Source organism: Protopterus annectens, chromosome 14.part0, assembly GCF_019279795.1.
Source record: "Protopterus annectens isolate FY-2018-M chromosome 14.part0, PAN1.0, whole genome shotgun sequence".
NCBI lineage: Eukaryota > Metazoa > Chordata > Ceratodontiformes > Protopteridae > Protopterus > Protopterus annectens.
In genome coordinates, this window is record NC_056748.1 from 387765706 (window position 1) to 387785427 (window position 19722).

The 19722-nt window shown below is 38.3% G+C and overlaps 1 protein-coding gene across 32 annotated transcripts in view; it reads left to right on the forward strand.

The window, feature by feature from the left end:
- Positions 1–19722, forward strand: part of SORBS1 (sorbin and SH3 domain containing 1) — a 4096285-nt gene that overhangs the window by 3672445 nt on the left and 404118 nt on the right. The window lies entirely within an intron of this gene.

Genomic DNA, 19722 nt, shown 5'->3' on the forward strand with positions numbered 1-19722 from the left:
GTATATATATATATATATATATATATATATATATATATATATATATATATATATATATATATATATATTTATATATATATATATATATATATATATCCGTGTATGTGTTTTATTTTTATATATATATATATATATATATATATATATATATATACACACACAATCCCAATGGTGCACAGTAGACATGTATAACTACAATGAATATGAACAAGCACTCAATAATAAAAATACCTATACCAGTGTCATTAGTGTAGTGTGCTGTGTTTTTCTGCCCAAGCTTCAGTAAACATCACCAGGTTTAAACTTAGTGAACTTTTTGGTGCAATGCCAGTAGAAGGTTCTGCTTTTTTTTTTTTGCCTACAATGTCAGCTAATCATCAACCCTTTCCCAGCCAATTAGTTTATTCATTGCTCAACACTGGGACAAAGATCAGCTGGTAAGGGGCATCCTTTAGACAGCTAGCAGATGTTTTCTGTTTTATGGCCCTGTCCTCATTATGCAGTCAGCAAAGCACAGTGGAAGGCTATGCAATGGGCTGACTGCAGAGGACATCCCCCTCATTCCCACAAGGGTTGTTCCCTCCAAGCAGCTCTGTGCCTTTCTCAAAGCACAAGTGTTGCTTTTCCCAGTCTCCATCAGAGAAATTGTACCATCTCTGTCCCCTTGATTTTGCACAACCCTCCCCGCCACCCTAGAGATTCAAGTGGAACATATTTCTTTACTCTTCCCCCTCCATTCCTGGCTGCTTCAGTGCCAGGGATGCTAATTATTCTGTAGTCATCTGTGTTGCAGAGGGCTCCATCCCTCTGTGCAGCTAGTAGAAATGTTATTTCAAAGTCTGGGAAGTCCTTGTGTAATGCGAGGTGTCCTTTTAGTGTTTACTGTACACAGTATATTATATCCATACATGCACGTTCAGATGGCCTCAGATCATGCAGTACCTCAAAGTCAAGGCAGAGATCTCCTCCCAGGCTGTGTGTGCCACCAGAAATGTGTTGTCTCATATAGGTTGTGATCATAGTTTTTGTTTTGTAAACCATGATTTAACTTGTCAAAAGTATTTGAACATTTTTCTAATTTAGTAAACTGTTTAGTGAAGTTGCAGCAGCTGGAATTTTATTCAACATTAAGATGGATAGAAGCATGAGACTTGACTGAGCCATAACTTCCCTGCTTCATTTAGGTCTTGGATATCACATAGGCAACTCTTGTATTTTTTCTCACTGTGGCCACGTTCTGATCAAATTTGAGTTCATCAACTATCTTTTTTTGTTCCTAAGTCTCTAATCTACCAGTCTGTCCTTACTGTTCACCTATCTGTCTTGTAGTCAGAATCATCACCCTTTTCTGTTTTCAAAATTTGGTTTTGCTGCATTTCTTGATATTCAGAGATAAGTTACTGTTCTATTGGCAGGTATGTATTTTATCTATTTCTTCTTGTAACAGTCTTCTGTGTTTTATAGAAGGTACGACTATGTTACCAAGTTTGCAGTCACATGCACATAATGATCCAAAATGTTTTCCTTTCATGAAATGGGAAAAATGATCTCATGTAGTAGTAGATGTTTCAACACATAGCCTTGTGGGAAAGTAATGGTTACTCTCAGATTCTAAAGGATTCCTACGTGGTCTTATTGCATTCTGTTGTATATTGCATAACCCAATGAGCAACATTGTCCATTTACATTTAGTACACTGAGCTTATTAACTTGCACCAGCATTCAGTGTACACCATGAATTACTACATTGCTACTCTTGTAGAGTACACTCTGATTGTGTAAACATTGGGTATATGAAGCTCTTCAACTATTGCTTATACACTGTAACTGTTGTCATATATATCTGTTTTCTTCTTTGTCATAGTAAACCCTCTACATTCTTATGTGTTTGCTCAGTTCTGTATAGGCAGAAAGTATGTTCATTTTATGCACTTTCTGTTCGTAAATCTTTTATGACTAAAGCTTTTCTTCCTAGTCCTTTGCAGTAAATGGGCTTTTCTCAGTTGGACCTCCCAGTCCACACAAATTAAATCAGTCAGTTGGTAAATAAATAAGCAAGCTGTATGTTTATGCGGTATGTTTAACTGAGCAGTGCAGAGAACTGAAAAAAGACAATAGAATGGGACAGGCAAGAGATCTCTTCAAGGAGATTGGTGATATTAAGGAAAAGTTCTAGGGAAAAATTGGCATGGTAAAAGACTAAGATATTGAAGGGTCCAATTAGAATCAGAAAATATTAAGAAAAGAAGGCAGAAATATACTGAAAAACAATATATGAAGGACCCTTACATCACTTCTAGGGTATGTTTTCTGATCTAGACTAAGAAATCCTGGAGAATGAAGTTAAATGCATCCTAGCAAGCTTTGCCAATAACAAGACATCAGGAAGTAATGCAATTCTACCTGAATTGTTTAAAATCCTGAAAAATGATGCTGTTGTAGTGCTGCTTGGAATTTGTTAGCAAATGTGGAAGACATGATCTATTTTCCAGTCCTATTTAAAGGGCAGTGCTAAAGAGTGGCCTATTGATGAAATACATTTGTTTCACATGCTAGCAAGGTTATGCTTAAGATCCTGCAAGACAGACTCTAGCAGTATGTGTTGTGAGAACTGTACAAGATGATTTTAGAAAGGTGAAGACACCAGAGATCAAATGTCCAGCAACCACTGGATAATGGAGAAAGCAACGGGAGTTCCAGAAAAGTATTTACTTCTGCTTTATTGACTAGTCTAAAAACTTATGAGTGTGTGGACCATAAAAAAAACTTTGGCATGTTTTCAGAGAAATAGGGACACCAGGCATCCTTATTTGCATTCTGAAGAATATATATGCAGAGCAAGGTGCAATAGCCAGAACAGAAATTGAAAATAGCTGGTTAAAGACTGAGAAAGGAGTATTGAGTATGTATATTGTCACCCTACTTGTGTCGTTTATATGTTGCGTATATCATGTGAAATGTTGGGTTAGATGAATCAGTTGCTGGAAACAAAACTGCTGGGAGAAGTATTTACAGCCTCAGATATGCAAACGATACTACTCTTTTGGCGTAAAGTGAAAACAAGTTGAACAGGCTGTTGATGAAGGTGAAATTAGAAAGTGCAAAAGCTGTCCTGTTGCTCACGGTCAAAAAACTAAAATTAAGGTATCTAGCCCTCTAAAGTATTTGCTTATAGATGGGGAAGAAGTTGAAGCAGTTACAGATTTTATTCTGTTGGGCTTAAAGATCTCTGTGGATGGAGATTGCAGCCACAAAATTAAGAGACACTTCCTTATTGAAAGGAAAGCAATGGCAAATTACAGTAAGATTTAAACTCATTCACTTCACTGGAATTCTGATGTACTCTTAACCTCCAATGATTGCATCCTGCGATTTTTGACAAAATCAGTATATGTTCCCACATTTCAAACAAATGTTCATATCTCTGGAAACATAAAGGTTACTAAATAAATGTAAATGACAGATTGTTCAGCACAAACAAATCTTTACAGTTATAGTGTTCATTAGATGCTGTGTTTTAAACTGGATATTATACATCATAATAAACAAAGTAAATATTAATTGTCTAATACCTTGTAAGCAGCTTGCAGCATCTTAACCACCACTCAAGCTGCACGTATACTGTCTGTAGCATTTTGTTTGCCACTCTGTGAGCTTTTATGAGGCTAAGCAGTTCTGCTTCTGTTACTTGACTGTAGAGAGATTAAAGAAATATGAAAATTATGACAAAATAAATAAATACTATGTGAACAACAATTAATATCTCTCAAGCAACCCCAGAGGTCACATAGTACAGGTGCGCTATCCATCATGTAATCTTTGAGATTAAATCTTTCAGTAGTTTATATGTAGCATGGTTTTGAATTATTAATGCAAATATGAACAAGTTATATAACTGGAGGTGTCAGGAGGATGTAGCACCTGGAAGTGTCACTGGGCTGTGATGAGGAAAGATGTCATATTGTCAGCAAAGGTCTGTATAGCCAAAGCTGTGGTTTTCCCATTAATAACACACAGCTCTGAGACATGGACTATAGATAATGCTGCACACCGGAAGATTGATGATTGTGAACTGTAGTATTTGATAAAAACTTTGAGAATTCTGTGGTATGTAGAAAGATCATATCAGTCAATACTTAAGGGAGTAAATTCAGGCTGTTCTTTGGAAGGCCTGCTAGTAAAACTAAATATCAAATGTTTTGGTCACATATTGTGAAGACAGGTTTTTTTGTGGTTTAATTTCTCCAAGACTTTTGGATTTCTAATACCATGACAGGAATGGACCCCATTCCTAAGTCAAAGTATGACTACGTTTCATGAAATTAATATTGTTTCAGTCTTTGATGTTGGCCAAAAGTGCTCTTTGCAGTACCCGCAGTGTGCCCAGAGCTGACTCCTCCTGCAATTCATATGGAGGTACATGTGCCCATAGCATATCTATATACGGGTGTAAATTCCTTTTTGTATGAGAGCCATTGCTTCTGCTACTATTGGAACTGTCTGAGTATCCTTCTTCCCACTTTGCCCTCATTTCTGCCTGCAAATCCTGGTGTTTTACAACTTTGTATCTCTCTCTATGTAAGACACTGTAATTACTGGGTGTAACAATGTCAGTGATCAATGCTACTTTGGTCTTTTTTTCATGGCGTGCTATATCTCTTTTGTTTTTTTTTTTTTGTTTTTTTTTAACTACTGTTAATGTAATCCCATGTGATATAAACTTCATCATTCTCTATAATGCTTTGTGGCTCATGTTTCCAGTGTAACCTGATTACATTGTAACTGTTATTCTAAGCATTTTGGTTGAGAACTTGGGCTTCGGGCCAGTTGTTTTACATTGGGAAGGTTTGTGGTCTACATTCTTATGGCAGGAGAGGTAGCTTATATCCTTCCAAGTTGGGATTGGTGCTTGAAGGCTTAGTATGTCTGTTATTCTAAAAGTGTTAGTTCTGGTTTAAGCACTTGAGCTTCAAGGCAGTTATTTTACATTAAGATGGTTTGTGGTCTACCCTGTTGTGGGAGCAGAGGGTAGATTCTGCTCTTCTCAGCTGGGAATTGCTGGTTGAAGGCTTATTGTTCCTGCTTATTTTAACTGTTTCTTTCTCAAATTGATACACCTTGTTTACTGTAGTATAGACTAGATTCAGACCTGCTGATGTTATTTCTGTTTGTATAACTTGAGCACTAAACCAGGACATCTTTTGTTGGAGAGGGTTCCCCTACACCCTAGTCACAGTTAGAACTTGTCTGATTGAAGGTTGCTGGAACAGGGCTCAGTTTTGAACTTTTTTTATTGGTTAATTGGTTAATTTGTTTAAATAAGTTTATTCTTGTTTGCTACTGTTATATTTAAGTGTATATCTGTTCTCCTGTGTTAAATCGACCTAAACAGAGTTTAAAATATCTTTAGCATAGTCTGGTTATAGATTTTGCTGTATCCAGATCTGTTTGTGTGATTCCTGTGTTTCTTGCTATGCTGTCTTGTGTTAAATTATAAAGGTTATAAATTAAAGTGGAAAGAGATGATGATAAAATGGTGGTGCAGACCAAGAGATAAAGACTAGAACTGTGGATGCAAATCCTTAAGGAGAATAACAATAAAGTAGAATAAACTATTCTAAGAACCAAGTCAGGATGGGAATGGATAAAGCAGATTTTACCAAAAGGGATGACAGCAAGTAGGAGTACAGAACATATGCAAAAGGGAGCTGGGACTTACTGGAGAAATGTAGTAAAAGAACCAAGGTATTGGGAGCAAATAGTTCTGGAGGGGAAGGTAATAGGGTGTGATGAGATGAAGCAGAAATTTGGACTGTAGTTTAGAGATGGCCTTCCCTATCAGGGGTTGATAAGTGTCATCAAAGGGAAATGAGAGTAAAGGACTGTCTCTGGTGGAATTTCTAGCTGCATGATAACAATAAGAATCAATCAGATGAGAAAATGGAATGGCAGTTTACAAGGGAACAATGGGAAGAAATTTGTCTGGCTACCAAGTATGCAGCAAAGCCCAGGAGGTGTATTATGTTTCTTTACATGAGTCTTTTTAAACTTTAAGCAGACTTCCAATGGATTTTTATCAGGTAGATAGCAGATGCTATAGGTTTATTGAGGAGGAGAAAGGTAATTGGGAATGTGTTTTTTTAGGAATGCAGCAAGGTGGCAGACTTTAAAAATTCTTGTGCAGTATAGTGTTATGAGAATAAATGGTTGTGTCTTAGGAAATTATTCTTATGAGCTGGGAAATAGGATTTGAATTGCCTAAACATTGTACAGTCTTACTAAAGTTAGTGCTATTGGCTACCAAAAAAGCAAATATTAGAAAATGGTAATCAAAAGCTAAAGAATTTGTAATTAAAATGTTGAATATTGTAAATATGATAAAAGAACTGGAGGTGGAATCTTTAGAGAAGGGGAGGAACACATTCCATAAATAAATGGAATTTATTGCAGCAATACATACAGGATAGAATTCAGGAAGAAGAGAAATGAGATTTAACCAGTGGCAGGAATTGAGCAACCTATTAATACTGGAGTAAATGAAAATTGTTAAAAGGATAACAAATGGGTATACTGCATGAGAGTAACCACTGGAAACTGTTTCTACAGGTTTTGTTCTATTCTGTTACTGCATGAAAAGTCATGCTACTGTTTAAAATGTGTTAATTAAAAAGTATGTTTAAAAAAGGTTTAATATAATCATGTGGTGTTATGCCAGAGTAGAAAACCGATTTAAATGTGATGTATTTTTTTGTTTTCTTTCTTATTTCACAATGTTATCACATTTGTAAAGCAATTTTAACCTCTGTGAACTGCAATATGTATTTCCTGTGTTATAAACATGTGTTCAACTATGAGATCTTCCCCTGTGAATGAAAAAAAAAGATATGAAAGGGAAAGAGAAATATATGAAACTTGTAATTGAAGTGTAAGGTACATCTTTCCACAATCTTTCAGGAAAGACCTCATTTATTGGATGTAGTTAAGTTAGACAAATATTTGTAGTCAAGAAGTAAAATGGCCTTAAATTGGAATTACAGAACTCTTCAAAGAAAGACTTTATCAGTATTAAAATGAGGAAGTGGTCTATTACATGTGAGGGAGTCTGAATGTGAGAAAACTTTTTAATGAAGACGTGATATAAGTGCCCCCCACCATGTTTTCTGGAAAGTGAAATGAGCAGAAATACATATATTAGAGATCATGGTGATGCATCTGTAAAGGCTTACTGTTTGCAGTTTAGTCTTATATATTTTATGAGATCAGAGCAGTAAGGGATCAGTACTCTTACTCTTTAAGCTAGAGTCATTTAGAGATATTTATCTAGTTTAAATTGTGCAATTAAATTTTCTTGTTTATAGAACTGATAATTCTTTCCTTGTGAATAATTTACTTCTGCATATTTAATATGTTCAGCACTGTCTTGACTCTTTACTGTTTAAGTAGCATGTTTTATTTATTTACATTTAAGATTTTACAATTTTATTTTCTAATTATACATTCTTTTATTATCTGAAAGAAGGTATTATATAGTACTATGCTGCAATTTTATCTTTCTGTAATTAGATTGACTAAGCATACTACCAGTGATACATCATGTTCATAATTTATGTCTGGCTAAATTAAGAGTGGCAGGTAAATGGTGTGTTTTGGGTCCCTAGCCATGTCTAGAGTGGAAGATGCACTAGTGCACCAGTACGAAAGCTGTGGGCAACTGTATTATTCCACCATCCTGTTGTGTGTGTGTGTGTGTGTGTGTGTGTGTGTGTGTGTGTGTGTGTGTGTGTGTGTGTGTGTTTGAGACAGAAATAAAATAATTTGCCTGAAAGGCAATAAATGTGGGCACAGACACTGAGTTTTACAGAAAAAGTGGACAGGGAGTGGCTTTGGTGGTGCTAGACCAAAGAAGACTGTTTATAAGTGATCAGTGGTTAGTGATATTCTGGGTGTGGAAGTTGGAAGCCCAGGACAGAAGGGTATATTCCCATTATAATGTTAGGGGCTAGGATGTATTTGGTGAATTGGTTGTTGAATCATATTTGTGAGTATTTTTCTTTTTTTTTCTGCTTTAACCTGTTTGGTATTAGTGGTGAGATGAGAGACAATCCCTCTAGTGGACAGCAGATCTGTTTGTGACAGTGGAGCAGATCTAAGGAATGAATGATGGAAAGTGTCATCCATTACACATGTCACCAGCTGAACTCCATTTTATGTCTTGGTAAGAAGTTAAACAGGGTACATAAAGGTACATGGTCATTTCACTGAAGTCATTTATTGGTTGAATTCTGAAATGAATGAAAAGCATGATGGTTGAATGCCATTCTTTAGTATTTACAAAAGTCACTCAGTCAGTCAGTAGCCTTATGGTTAGAGATGGAGTTATGGTCAGGGTGTGCAAGGCATTGTTGCCTGTGTGGAGAGAGTATAGTGGCCTTTGACTTTTAAAAGTTATTGCAAATAATTTTATCTGTTCTGCTGAGTTGTATTTATTTATGTCAGTTACATGGGTTTGATTGCATTGTCTTTGACGAAATAGCCACTGATGAAGTACACAGTATTCATTTATTAAGCCTTTTGGTACAAGGCTGATCAGTTATTTCGGTAGTTACATGTTATCGCAACCAGATTTTGAATGACTCACTCTACAGTTGTGCTTATGCCATGGACATTTACTGGCTTTATTATGCCATTAAAACATTTAATAGTGGCCGAGGAAAGTGCTATTTTAACTTTCTACTGGCATCCTGTTTGAGTACACCCTGCACTATTGTAAGCTTGCACACATTTCATAGCCTTGCCATTGCTTTTCTCTGTGTAACAATCTGTAGGCGGACTGTGTTTGCATTTGGATGCCACATAATCCTACTTGAACTATTTGCACTGTGAGCGCGAGGTGTGTAATGGTCGATAGTACTATGTTTGCTTTCTTTTGCCTTCGTACTTTACTCATAAATTTGAGGGGTGATGGTGCATTTAGGCAGTTATTCTTCTGCCGTGCTTTGCTTGTATCACTGTAAAATGTTATCACTGAAAAGAGAATTTCCCAGTGGTGCACGATGACCTGACGTGTTGGGGGTTGCGAGGCTCCATTCCGATGTTAACATAATGAAGGTGGGGGGACTACTTGAAATGTATTCTGCATAAGTCACAACAATTGCAGTCGGTACGGCAGAACAGATAAACTCATTCCGTGGTAACATTATGAATTACAGCAGGTCCGAAATCTGGTTGCAATAATACGCAAGTACCATTATTTCATTCATTTATTTATTTTTGTTTGTTTACAAGGGTAGAGCACTGACCAAAACTGGCTAATTGCAGGCAAAGCCCAGTTAATAGAATACAGCAAATATAGCCATAGTATATGCATAACAAAATAAATGCTAATACAAAGAACATCATATAACTGAGGTGTCTGCAAAGCAACTATGTAAGAAGGTTACAATAAATGCATAACAAAAAGGGGTGGGATCGATTTGCATAGATATACAGGCGATAAGCACAACCATTAGGGTGTTTTGCTACTGCATAAATAAGAAAAGACACAGATCCAGGTTTCTTTGCATGTATGGAAAGGTAGTTCACTAATCCTACATCCTCAATAGCTGGCTGTTTGCTTAATATACTTGGTGGAATATCAGAGGTTTTACCTAGGTTAGGCTTTTGAAGTGAACAGTTCTATAAAAGTTGATAGGTTATCTTGTAAGTGACAAATAATGGGCCAGACTACACTACAGTGGGGAACAGGCCATATATAAATTTCAGTGAAATGAGTTTCAGTCAAATGAGTTTTCAGTGAAATGAGCTTTCAATGAATTGTGCGCAGGCAACTGAGTTTCAGTGAAATGAGCTTTCAGTGAAATGAAGTAGACCCATATATATATATATATATATATATATATATATATATATATATATATATATATATATATATATATATATATATATGTATATGTATATGGTTCATAGGTGTGTACTAGGCTAATGGCCCTGGAGCCTTTACAAGCCTAGCCCATAGAAGTGCCCTGGCATTGTGCCACTTGACATTAGTTCCCAGAGCCTCTATCAAGTAGAGCCACTGGAGTGATCCCCATGGTGAACTTTTTATTTCCTATCCAGTCATCAAGATTTCTCTTGAAGAGGGCCAGTGAGGTGCTCTGCTTGACATATATAGGAAGTCTATTCCAGAGCATGGGCAGTCTCTGGGTTATGAACCTGTCCTTCCAGCATGTTCTGTTGATTGTGGTAATGAGGTTGAGGTCTCTGGAGCATGTGGTGCGGAGGGATTGGGATTTCTTTAGATGTAGCATTTCTAACAGAGCTGGGTCAGACATGGCTTTGTAAGTCAAGCAGAGATTTCCTCTTAGTAGATGATATGAGACAGAGAATAGCTGGAGTTTTTTGAGTCTGTCCATGTAGGATGTCTTTAAGGCCTAGGATCCTCTTCGTGAGGTACTTTTGCGGCCTTTCCAGCTGCTGCTTGTGTCTAGTGAGGTACATAACAAATGGGGCATTATACTCGATGACTGGCCTAATGAGGGAAGAGTAGAGGGAGACAATGACCTCTTTCTTCCTGGATGCAAAACCCTTGGTAATGAGATGTGCCACATAGAAGGACTTTCTGACCACAGTGGCAATGTGGTGGTCAAAGGAGAGGTTGCTGTCAACCTGTGTCACCAGATCTCTTATAAAGCCTTCAGTGTTCAGTGGGTTGCCATCGATGTGGTAACTAGTGGGAACTGAGTTTTCCCAAAGTGGATGATGCATTTTTTGGCATTAAGCTCAAGTTTGGTGTTTACACCAGTCATTGGTCTCAGTGAGGCTTTTCTGTAGAATGTCTACATCACTTGGGGAGTTAATAATGGCTCCCAGCTTGCAGTTCTCTGTGAACTTGGTCAGCCAGAGTCCCTCCGTGTTGGCCTGGATGTCTGAAAAGTAGATGCCAAACAGGAGAGGACACAAGACGGATCCCTGTGGGACTCCACTCGTGGCTGGTTGGCAGTCTGACTTGGCGTCCGCTACTTTCACAATGTGGATTCTATCTGTGAGCCAATTTGCAACCCGCCTAGTGATATAGGGGTTGATGTCTAGTTTGGTGAGTTTATCAATAATTCCTGAGTGGGGAATAGTATCAAAGCCTTGGCCAGATCGAGGTAGGCTGTATGAACTGCCTCACCCTCCTCCACAGCTCTAATAACCAACTCAAAAGAAGTCAACCAGGTTGAGCAGGCATGATCTACCTTTCACAAAACCAAATTGCCTATGATCTAGAGTTTGGTGATTTCCTATATCTTTGTTAATTAGGTCCATGATGATGATGATGATGTGCTCCATAGCCTTACATATCAGACTCATCAGGCTAATGGGGCGATAATTCCCAGGGTCTGTAGTCACTCCCCCATTATGGAGTGGGATGACTGTAGCAGTGCAACATTCGGTAGGGACAAAGCTTGAGGTGAGGCTGTGAATGAACAGGGCACACAGATGTGACACCAGTTCACTTTGTAGTTCATGTAGAACACATCCAGGGATATTGTCGGGTCCCATGGCAGCTGTATTCTTGGCCTTGGACAGTGCAGCTTTATCCTGTGCTGCAGTAATGCTGGGTGCCTGGCATTCCTCTAATATTGTGATTGGTCCTGTAGGAGGGGAGAAAAGGGTAAAGCTGACACTGAATCTGTCAGCCAGTATCATGGCAATATCTGTTGGCTCAGCATAGGAGGTACCATTGTACAGTAACACAGAGCAAACCTGGGTATTGCCATGGAGATTCTTGATATAACTATAGAAGGCTTTGTGGTGGTTTTAGTGTCTGCTGCAATTCTGCCTTCATAGCTGGCTTTAGAGGTTTTGATGAGGGATCTCATCTTTTTTTTGAGGCTATTAAGGGAGTTTTTCCAGTCTTGGGACTTCTCCTTTCTCTGCAACAGTTTCTTCATTCTGTTGTAGAGTTTATTACTGGCAGGGGACCACCAGATTGGCTTCCTTTTTTTGGAGGAGAGCATCTTGGTTCTGTTGGGTATGGCTAGTTCCATGCATTTATGTACATGTTCGTACAGTGCATTGGTGTATGATTCACCAGTCATGCATCTATTTTCCATTGACATGGGTGTCATGAAGTTAGCCACCTCTGTTTTTAGGAGGCCATAGTCAGCTTTGTAGAGGTTTTTCATGGTGGTAACCTTTACGGGGGGGTGGGGGGGTGAGATGTGGATATCCACGGTGATTAGTGTGTGGTCTGATCTAATCAGAGAAGAATTGACTATTGGTGTAGAGCAACGGTTGCCCATGTTAATAATAACCAGGTCAAGGATATTGCTTCCTCTAGTAGGGGTAAGAATGAGCTCGTCCAGGGCATTGCAATTGATGAATTCCAGGAAGCATTGGCCCAGTGTATAGGTGACTGAGTAGTTTTCCCAACTGATGGAGGGGTAGCTGAAGTCAACTAGTAGGAGAGTGTTGGACCCTAGTAGTTTCCAGGGTGCTTAGGAATGTGGAGTGAGAGTCTTGGCACATGGTTGGGGGCCTATAGCAGGCTATGACCTGAATCACCATCTTACCCAATGTTAGTTTTACCTGTAGTATCTCATATGCGTTATGCTGGGATATTAGTCTGGAGGTGTGCATATTCTTTATGAATATGGAGACACCACCACCTTTGGATCTTCAGTCCATGTTCTGAGGCCAAAAGGTATGGAATGAGTTATAGCCTGGTAGCACAGGGGTGCTGCTTTAAACCAGGTCTCTGTTACAGCACAAATGTCGATGTTCTCCATTTTGAGGAGTGCTTTGAGCAAGTGCATCTTGAGATTTAGACTTCTAGCAATGAGCAGCATGACCCTCAGACTGCATTTTTTTATAGCTGTTATGGTGGTAATTTCATCTTTGGAACATCACCTAAAAAAGGCACTATGGGGTGGCAAGAGACTTAGCCAGTATTCGGAAACCCAGGGATAACAGATGCAGGCCATCTCTGGCAAAGCATCGAGGTCTGTCAGTCATGTCATCCCAAGCAGACAGATACTGGATCCCCTTAGAATGACACCAGAAACTTAGCCAGTTGTTGAAGTCGATCATTTTCTGCTTGTACTGCGGTATCATTCTAGGCAATGGTAGGATGCTGCACAGGGCTAGGGTCATACCTGCCTGGGGCACATAATCCGAGAGCTCCTCTTTGTCTCTTTTCATGTAGTTCAGGGAGGTGTGTATCAGGTCATTCACACCCACATGGACAGTGACAGAGTCATACTTGTACTTCTTGTGGAGTTACCTGAGTGTTTGTGTCATGTGTCAGATTCTGGCACCTGATAGACAGCTGACTGTTACCTTCTCCTTATTCAACCTAGTGAGTGGGACATCAGTGTGCTGCTTCACTTTCGAGTCACCTATGATTAGTGTATTGGGCAAGCTGTTTTGCCTTAGATGCTTAGATTGAGGGGCACACTGTGTTAGGTGGTTTGTGATGTGTTGTGGTGGTCTAGTGCATTTCTGCCTTGGAGTTCTCTGTTGTTTGGGTAGATTTCTATTCAGAGCCTCTGTGAAGGTGGGTGTGTGGTTTGTGTTTTTATGTGAGAGCTGTGATGGTGGGTGTTCTGGAGGGCTATGTGTTGCATGTAGTGTGGTGCAGGTGTTCACCTTCTCCTCTTGACCAGCTGGTCTTGGCTTGAGAGTGCATGGCTTCCAGTTTGGATATATAAGTTTATCTCTCACAAGTCTGAGTGTTGGGAGGTAAAAGGAGAGGGCTGTCTGTGTACATGAGACAACTGCTACACTGCCTCAGAATGCCCAGGTTCACCAGGTTAATAGGAAAGCACAGGGAACTGACCTTTAAACATGCCAGGAGGGATGGTCGCTATTACTAAGTACTGGAGCTGTTTCCTTATATATTCCTTTTACAGGGAAAATGTCACTCTAGGTGTCTGAGTCTGTACAGAGCACTGCCAAACACTTGAAGGGAAACTAATACATAGACCCTGAAAATTTAAGGATGATGTATTTAGGCAGATATTCTGAAGTCTTAAAGAAATCAAGCAGTACTTACTGAAAAATAAAGAATTAGCTTGTCAAGAATGATGAAAAAAGGGGCGTTGCATGAATGGGTACTGCCTGGCTACTATTAATGCTGGTCTCAGCACAGCTTCACTCTTTTGGGATACAATATTCCTTTGCTTCTTCTCTCACCAGTAGCAAAATGTTAGCACCAGTCCCAAGAAGAGAAGCAGGCCACGGCCTATTTGGTGATCCACACTCTTGTCCCAGATGATGCAAGGGTCTGCAGGCTTGCAGCCTTTTTCTGGTAGATGCCTCGAATAGCACAGGCACTCACTCTCCAACCAGAAAGGGTCAGGAATCAATGCTCTCTGCTCCTAGTCTCACCAGGATCAGAATAAAAGCACTGATTCCAAGCTGTCGCCTATAAAGCAGTTAGTAAGCTTTCTGGTGATCAGCAGTCTGCAGAAAATAATGTAACTGCACTCCTTCTCTTACCAGGAGAAAACAGAAGCACTAATCCCAAGATTTTATTTATTTTTATTTATTTTATTTTACATTTGTTAACCGGGAAAGTCCGACTGGATACAGGTCCATTTTCAGCGGAGGCCCGGGTTGAAAGGCTCCAAATGTACAAAAACAAGTGTAAATATGTGAAATTATTACAATGAGTTATCACAAAACTGAGATTTGTTTAATGATATGTACACACAGGTACACATTTTTCTCACATACACACAGCAAAGGTTGGAAGTAATTAGCTGAGAAAGAAATAGTTAAAGATTTCATCTGAAAAAGGAAAACACATATATTAAAGGTGGTTATCATACATGGTGTAGTGTTAACTTTAAATCTTTCCAGTAGGTGGGTGATACACAGAATTTTAAACAGAGAGTCAGAGTTTTATTCCTGTAATGAGGTTCTCATTTATGAATTATGTTTGAGTGGGGGTTAGTCAGGGTTTGTACAGGGACAAAGCTACTGCATTTTTGGGTATTTCCTAAGGGATTTTTTTTGAATTGGGATAAGGAGGGGTCAGTGGTGAGTTTAGCAGGAAGTAGGTTCCAGTCTTTACCGGCAGAGTTGGAGAATAGTGATTCAGCTGAATTGTTGGTTTTAACAGTTTGCACTAGCAATTTTTTGAAAGAGCGAAGGGATTTTAGGTTACTGTAGGGGGTAATAATATTTTTCAGTATGGGTGTACTGTCTGGTTGGTAGAGGATTTTGTGAACAACTATTAGTTGGTTATATTACAGTTGATAGGGTAGTTCAAGCCAGTCTAACAATTGAAGGTTAAGGCAGTGATGGGTCCTATATGCTGATCCTGTGGTAAATCTGGCAATGTTATTGTAGCACCTAGTTAATTTGTTGAGGTTTGATTTGCTTAGGTTTACGAAGATGGGTGAGCCATAAAGAAGGGTTGATAGCAGATGTGTACAGGCAATAACAGTTCTAGCCGATGGGGTTAGGAATGGTTTAATCCTGTATAAAGAGCCTAATTTTTTATTAACTGTTTTAATAGTTTTGTGTATGTGAGCATCAAACTTGAGGTTGTTGTCGATGATCACTCCCAGTAGTTTACTACTAGGTTCTGAGGAAATGATGGTACCACTGTCAGATGTTATGGTGAGAGGTGGTGAGGGGACCTTGCGAGTGGGGGAGAAGAGTAATAGTTTGGTTTTATTTGGGTTTAATAGTGGTTGGCGACCATTGAGCCAGTTCTGTACTTTGTTGAAAGTGATGTGGGACAAGGATTGTAAATCTGTGGGGGAGGTTGCAGAGCAGATTAGGGTTGAGTCATCTGCATATTGAATACAAGTTGCATCAGGGATGACTTTGTGTAGTTCATTACTGAATATGGAGAATAGGAGGGGACCTAATATATATCCCTGTGGGACTCCAAGGGTGACTGGTAAAAGGGACAATAGGGTATTCTTCCATAGTACAGTTAGTTGTCTGTCACTTAGGTAAGAATGAAACCAGGTAATTGCTAGGTTATCTGTGGTGAGTGATTTTAATGTGTTTAAGAGTACCTGGTGATTTACCATATAAAATGCCTTAGATAGGTCAAGGAAGAGGGCTGAGGAGAGCTTGTTGTCATTATGGTTTTGATTTATTGTATGGGAGATGGAGAGAAGAGCTGAAGTTGTACTATGGCAATGTCTAAATCCGTTCTGGGAGGGGGCTAGGAGAGTGTTTTGATTCAGATAGGCAAGAAATTGCTTGTGGATACATTTTTCCATTATTTTAGCCAAGGGAGACAGAATGGCTGTAGGCCTATAATTTGAAAGTTCAGTGGAATCTCCCCCTTTATGAAGAGGACCAATGTGGGAGATTTTCCAGATGTGCGGGATATAGGCTTCCTGGATAGTTCTACTGATTAAAATTGATATGGGGTATGCTATTTCATTAGCAACTTTTTGGAGATATTCTGCAGGTAGTAGGTCTGCTGAAAGGATGGCGGGTTTCAGTTTTTTAAGTAGGGACTTAATAAAAGATGTTGGTACTGGATCAAGCTTAAAGAGGATCTTATTATCAGGTGTTGGGTTGGTGGTTCTTGGGGTATATGGAGATAGCTTACTGGCTAGGGATTGCACAGTTTCTGTAAAGAAAGTGTTAAAGAGGGTAGGGGTAGTTGATTAGCCTGGGTGGAGAAGTTTGTTTATGCCTGACCAGAATTTTTGTGGTTGATTTTGTTGCTTTTGTTGCAGATTACAATAGTAATTCTTTTTGTCTAGCACAATAGACTTCTTTGCATCATTTCTCAGCTGTAAGGTGGACTTTTGGGGACTTAGTGATTCTCCAGGAGGTCCACGCTTTGTTTCTGCTAATAATTTTTGTCTTGTATCATTGGACAGCCATGGTGCTACTTTGTTATTGGTTCTGATAGTGCGTGGGGGAGCATGGTTATCCAGGATAGCAAGAAATGTAGAGTTAAAGTATGAGACCGCTTCATCTAGTGGAAGTAGCCATAGGTCGGACCAGTCACATGTGTTAAGATCATTCCGAAATGTAGTCCGAATAAATTTCTTAAAATTTCTAATGGTTTTAAAGGAAGATTATTGAGGGATGTCATTTCCTTTCCTGATTATATAGGTCAGGAAGTGATCAGTAAAGTCCTCAGATAAGGGTGCCTGTTTTATATATCTGGGGTAGGTTGTTTATTAATATCCAGTCTAGGATACTTTCTTTTTTGTTAGGCTTATTGACTACTGGGATGCAGAATGTGGGCTCTCCAATAACTGGCGGTCTTGCAAAAGATGCTTAAAGGTAAGATGAAAAAAAAATGTTTATCATAAACATTGCAGTGTGCACTAGAGTTAGATGTGAAAGTAGGTAACTCAAGTTTTACCTGTCTAAAAAGTAGTTTTAGTGGAGAGTCACTATTTTTAAAATAGCAAGATAGATTGAAAGGGGGTGGTCACGTTAGTATTCTGGTACTATGGAATACAGTAGGATGGCCAATAAATTTAAATAGTTGAAGGGGAGTGATTTCACAAAATGATAATTTTGTGTTTACTCACACCAGACAGTAAAAGCAGAGAGGAAATGAGATATATGGTCAAGTTAACATAAGGGGTAGACAAACTAGAAAGACGGTGGTGTTTCTGTCTGACTCACAAGAGAAAGAGCTGTGGTTTCTTTTCGAGTTTTAATATGCAGTTAAAAGCAGAATACAAGTAAAACACAGTGTAAAGAAAACAAATCACAGTATACAAATTAGAAAAAGGCAATAAAGTAGTACAAAATACAACAAATAAAAATCAAACTAACTTTTCCCTCACAGCAAATTGTAACAGAGTCTGGGTGAGCCTTTCCAGTAAAGCTCTGAAATGTTTTATTTTTACCCCTTCAGTAGAAGGCTTACTTCCTAGCTCCACCCCCTCAATTCACAGATAATTAACCTTAACTGACCTGTTCTAACTTTTGTGTGACCCCTTAATTGACCTGTTCTAATTTCTGTCTGACTCATAAGAGATAGAGCTGTGGTCTCTTTTCACGTTTTAATATGCAGTTAAAAGCAGAATACAAGTAAAACACAGTGTTTGTTTGCGGCTTTCGGCTTTTCCTGGTTAGGGGTTGCCACAGCGGAACTCCGGTCTGCTAATGATTGGCAGTTGACTTTTACAGGCTTGCCAGGCCTGATGCACAACCTTCAACGAAGGTATGCCCATTCACGCATGTCTCCACGCAGAAGACGCTCTAGCAGAGAATCGAACTGGACAGCGTTTTACTGTGAGGTGACAACGCTACCGCAGCACAGTGTGTGTGTGTGTGTGTGTATATATATATATATATATATATATATATATATATATATATATATATATATATATAATTTTTTTTTTCTCGAACCATCAGTTCAGCAAATGACATTTCATTGGAAATGCCATTCATCGAATTCCGCTTGTGTGTGGGGGGGGCTGTACCTCCCCCACTAATTACATACCAACTCCGAGACTGCACTACAGTGAGGAAAGGGCAAATTTCCTGATCCTCACTGTATCGCAATCTCAGTATGATCAGTTCGACGAATGGCATGTTCATTGTAAGTGCACTAAAAATGTTTGCTGAACTGATTTTTTGCTGTACTGATACAGACCCATACATGTATATATTTCCACATAAACACTTTCCCGTATAAACTTGAAAAAGTTTGACTAACTGATTTAAGTAGCAGAGTTTTATGCTTACCATCTTTTGAGTCACTCAGTCCACTATTATGTAAAAAGTTCCAGAATTTTGCATCAGAATTATTATTATTTATAATTAATGTATACAACTTTGACAAGCTTCCTTTGTAAGTCAAGTTACCTACCCATTCATATTTTCATATAATGGGGGAATAGTAGTCTGTTCCTCTTTACTCATATTATCTACACATTCATTTAATTTCTTACTGATAGATAAGTGTTTAACAGATTCATCCAACTTATAATCTTTCATTAAATATTCTGGCAACTTATCTTTTCCTTTTTTTGGAGTAGTCAGACCATAATACTAATCCATTCCTTTTTAGTAAATTCACTTTAACATTGATCCAAGTTTCCTTAAACCTGGAGGTGTGTGCAATGCTAAAACACAACAATTTCCATTTTGATATTGAGTTTTAAAATCTTATTTCTTAACTGTTTTAAGAATTAATTTCATGTATGCAGAGTCTAAAGATTGAAATTAATTTCCTTCTAAGATAAATTTTAGTAATCGGATGAAATGGTTGTTACATATTTCTAATTTATCATATTTGACTAGTGTAAGTTGAGTCTATCCAGACTATAACAGAGTTAAAATTTACAGGAATAGAATAAGATTCTACATCATGGATGCTAATATCACCATACTTTCATAATCTTATATGATTTTTATAAGCAATTCTCAGCTTTTTGGGATATCATAAGAATGAAGTTAACATTTTTTCCATTTTCTTTAAAAGTTTTTGTCAGGTATTAAAGATATTGAATGCAATACGTATATAGTCTTAGGTAATATACTCATTTTAATAAGTACTAACCTATCCTCAAAAGTAAAAGAAAAAAATCATTCCACTTTTTAATAAGAAGTTACGCTTCTTTGAATTATTTTTTAAAAATTATTAATAGTCTTGCTCACATCTATTTTAACAGGAAACATCTTTATTAAATTATTATGTATGACAGAGGCCATGTAACATTTATTTTATTTTATTTATTTTATTTTACATTTGTTGACCGGGCTGGTCCAACTGGATATATGTCC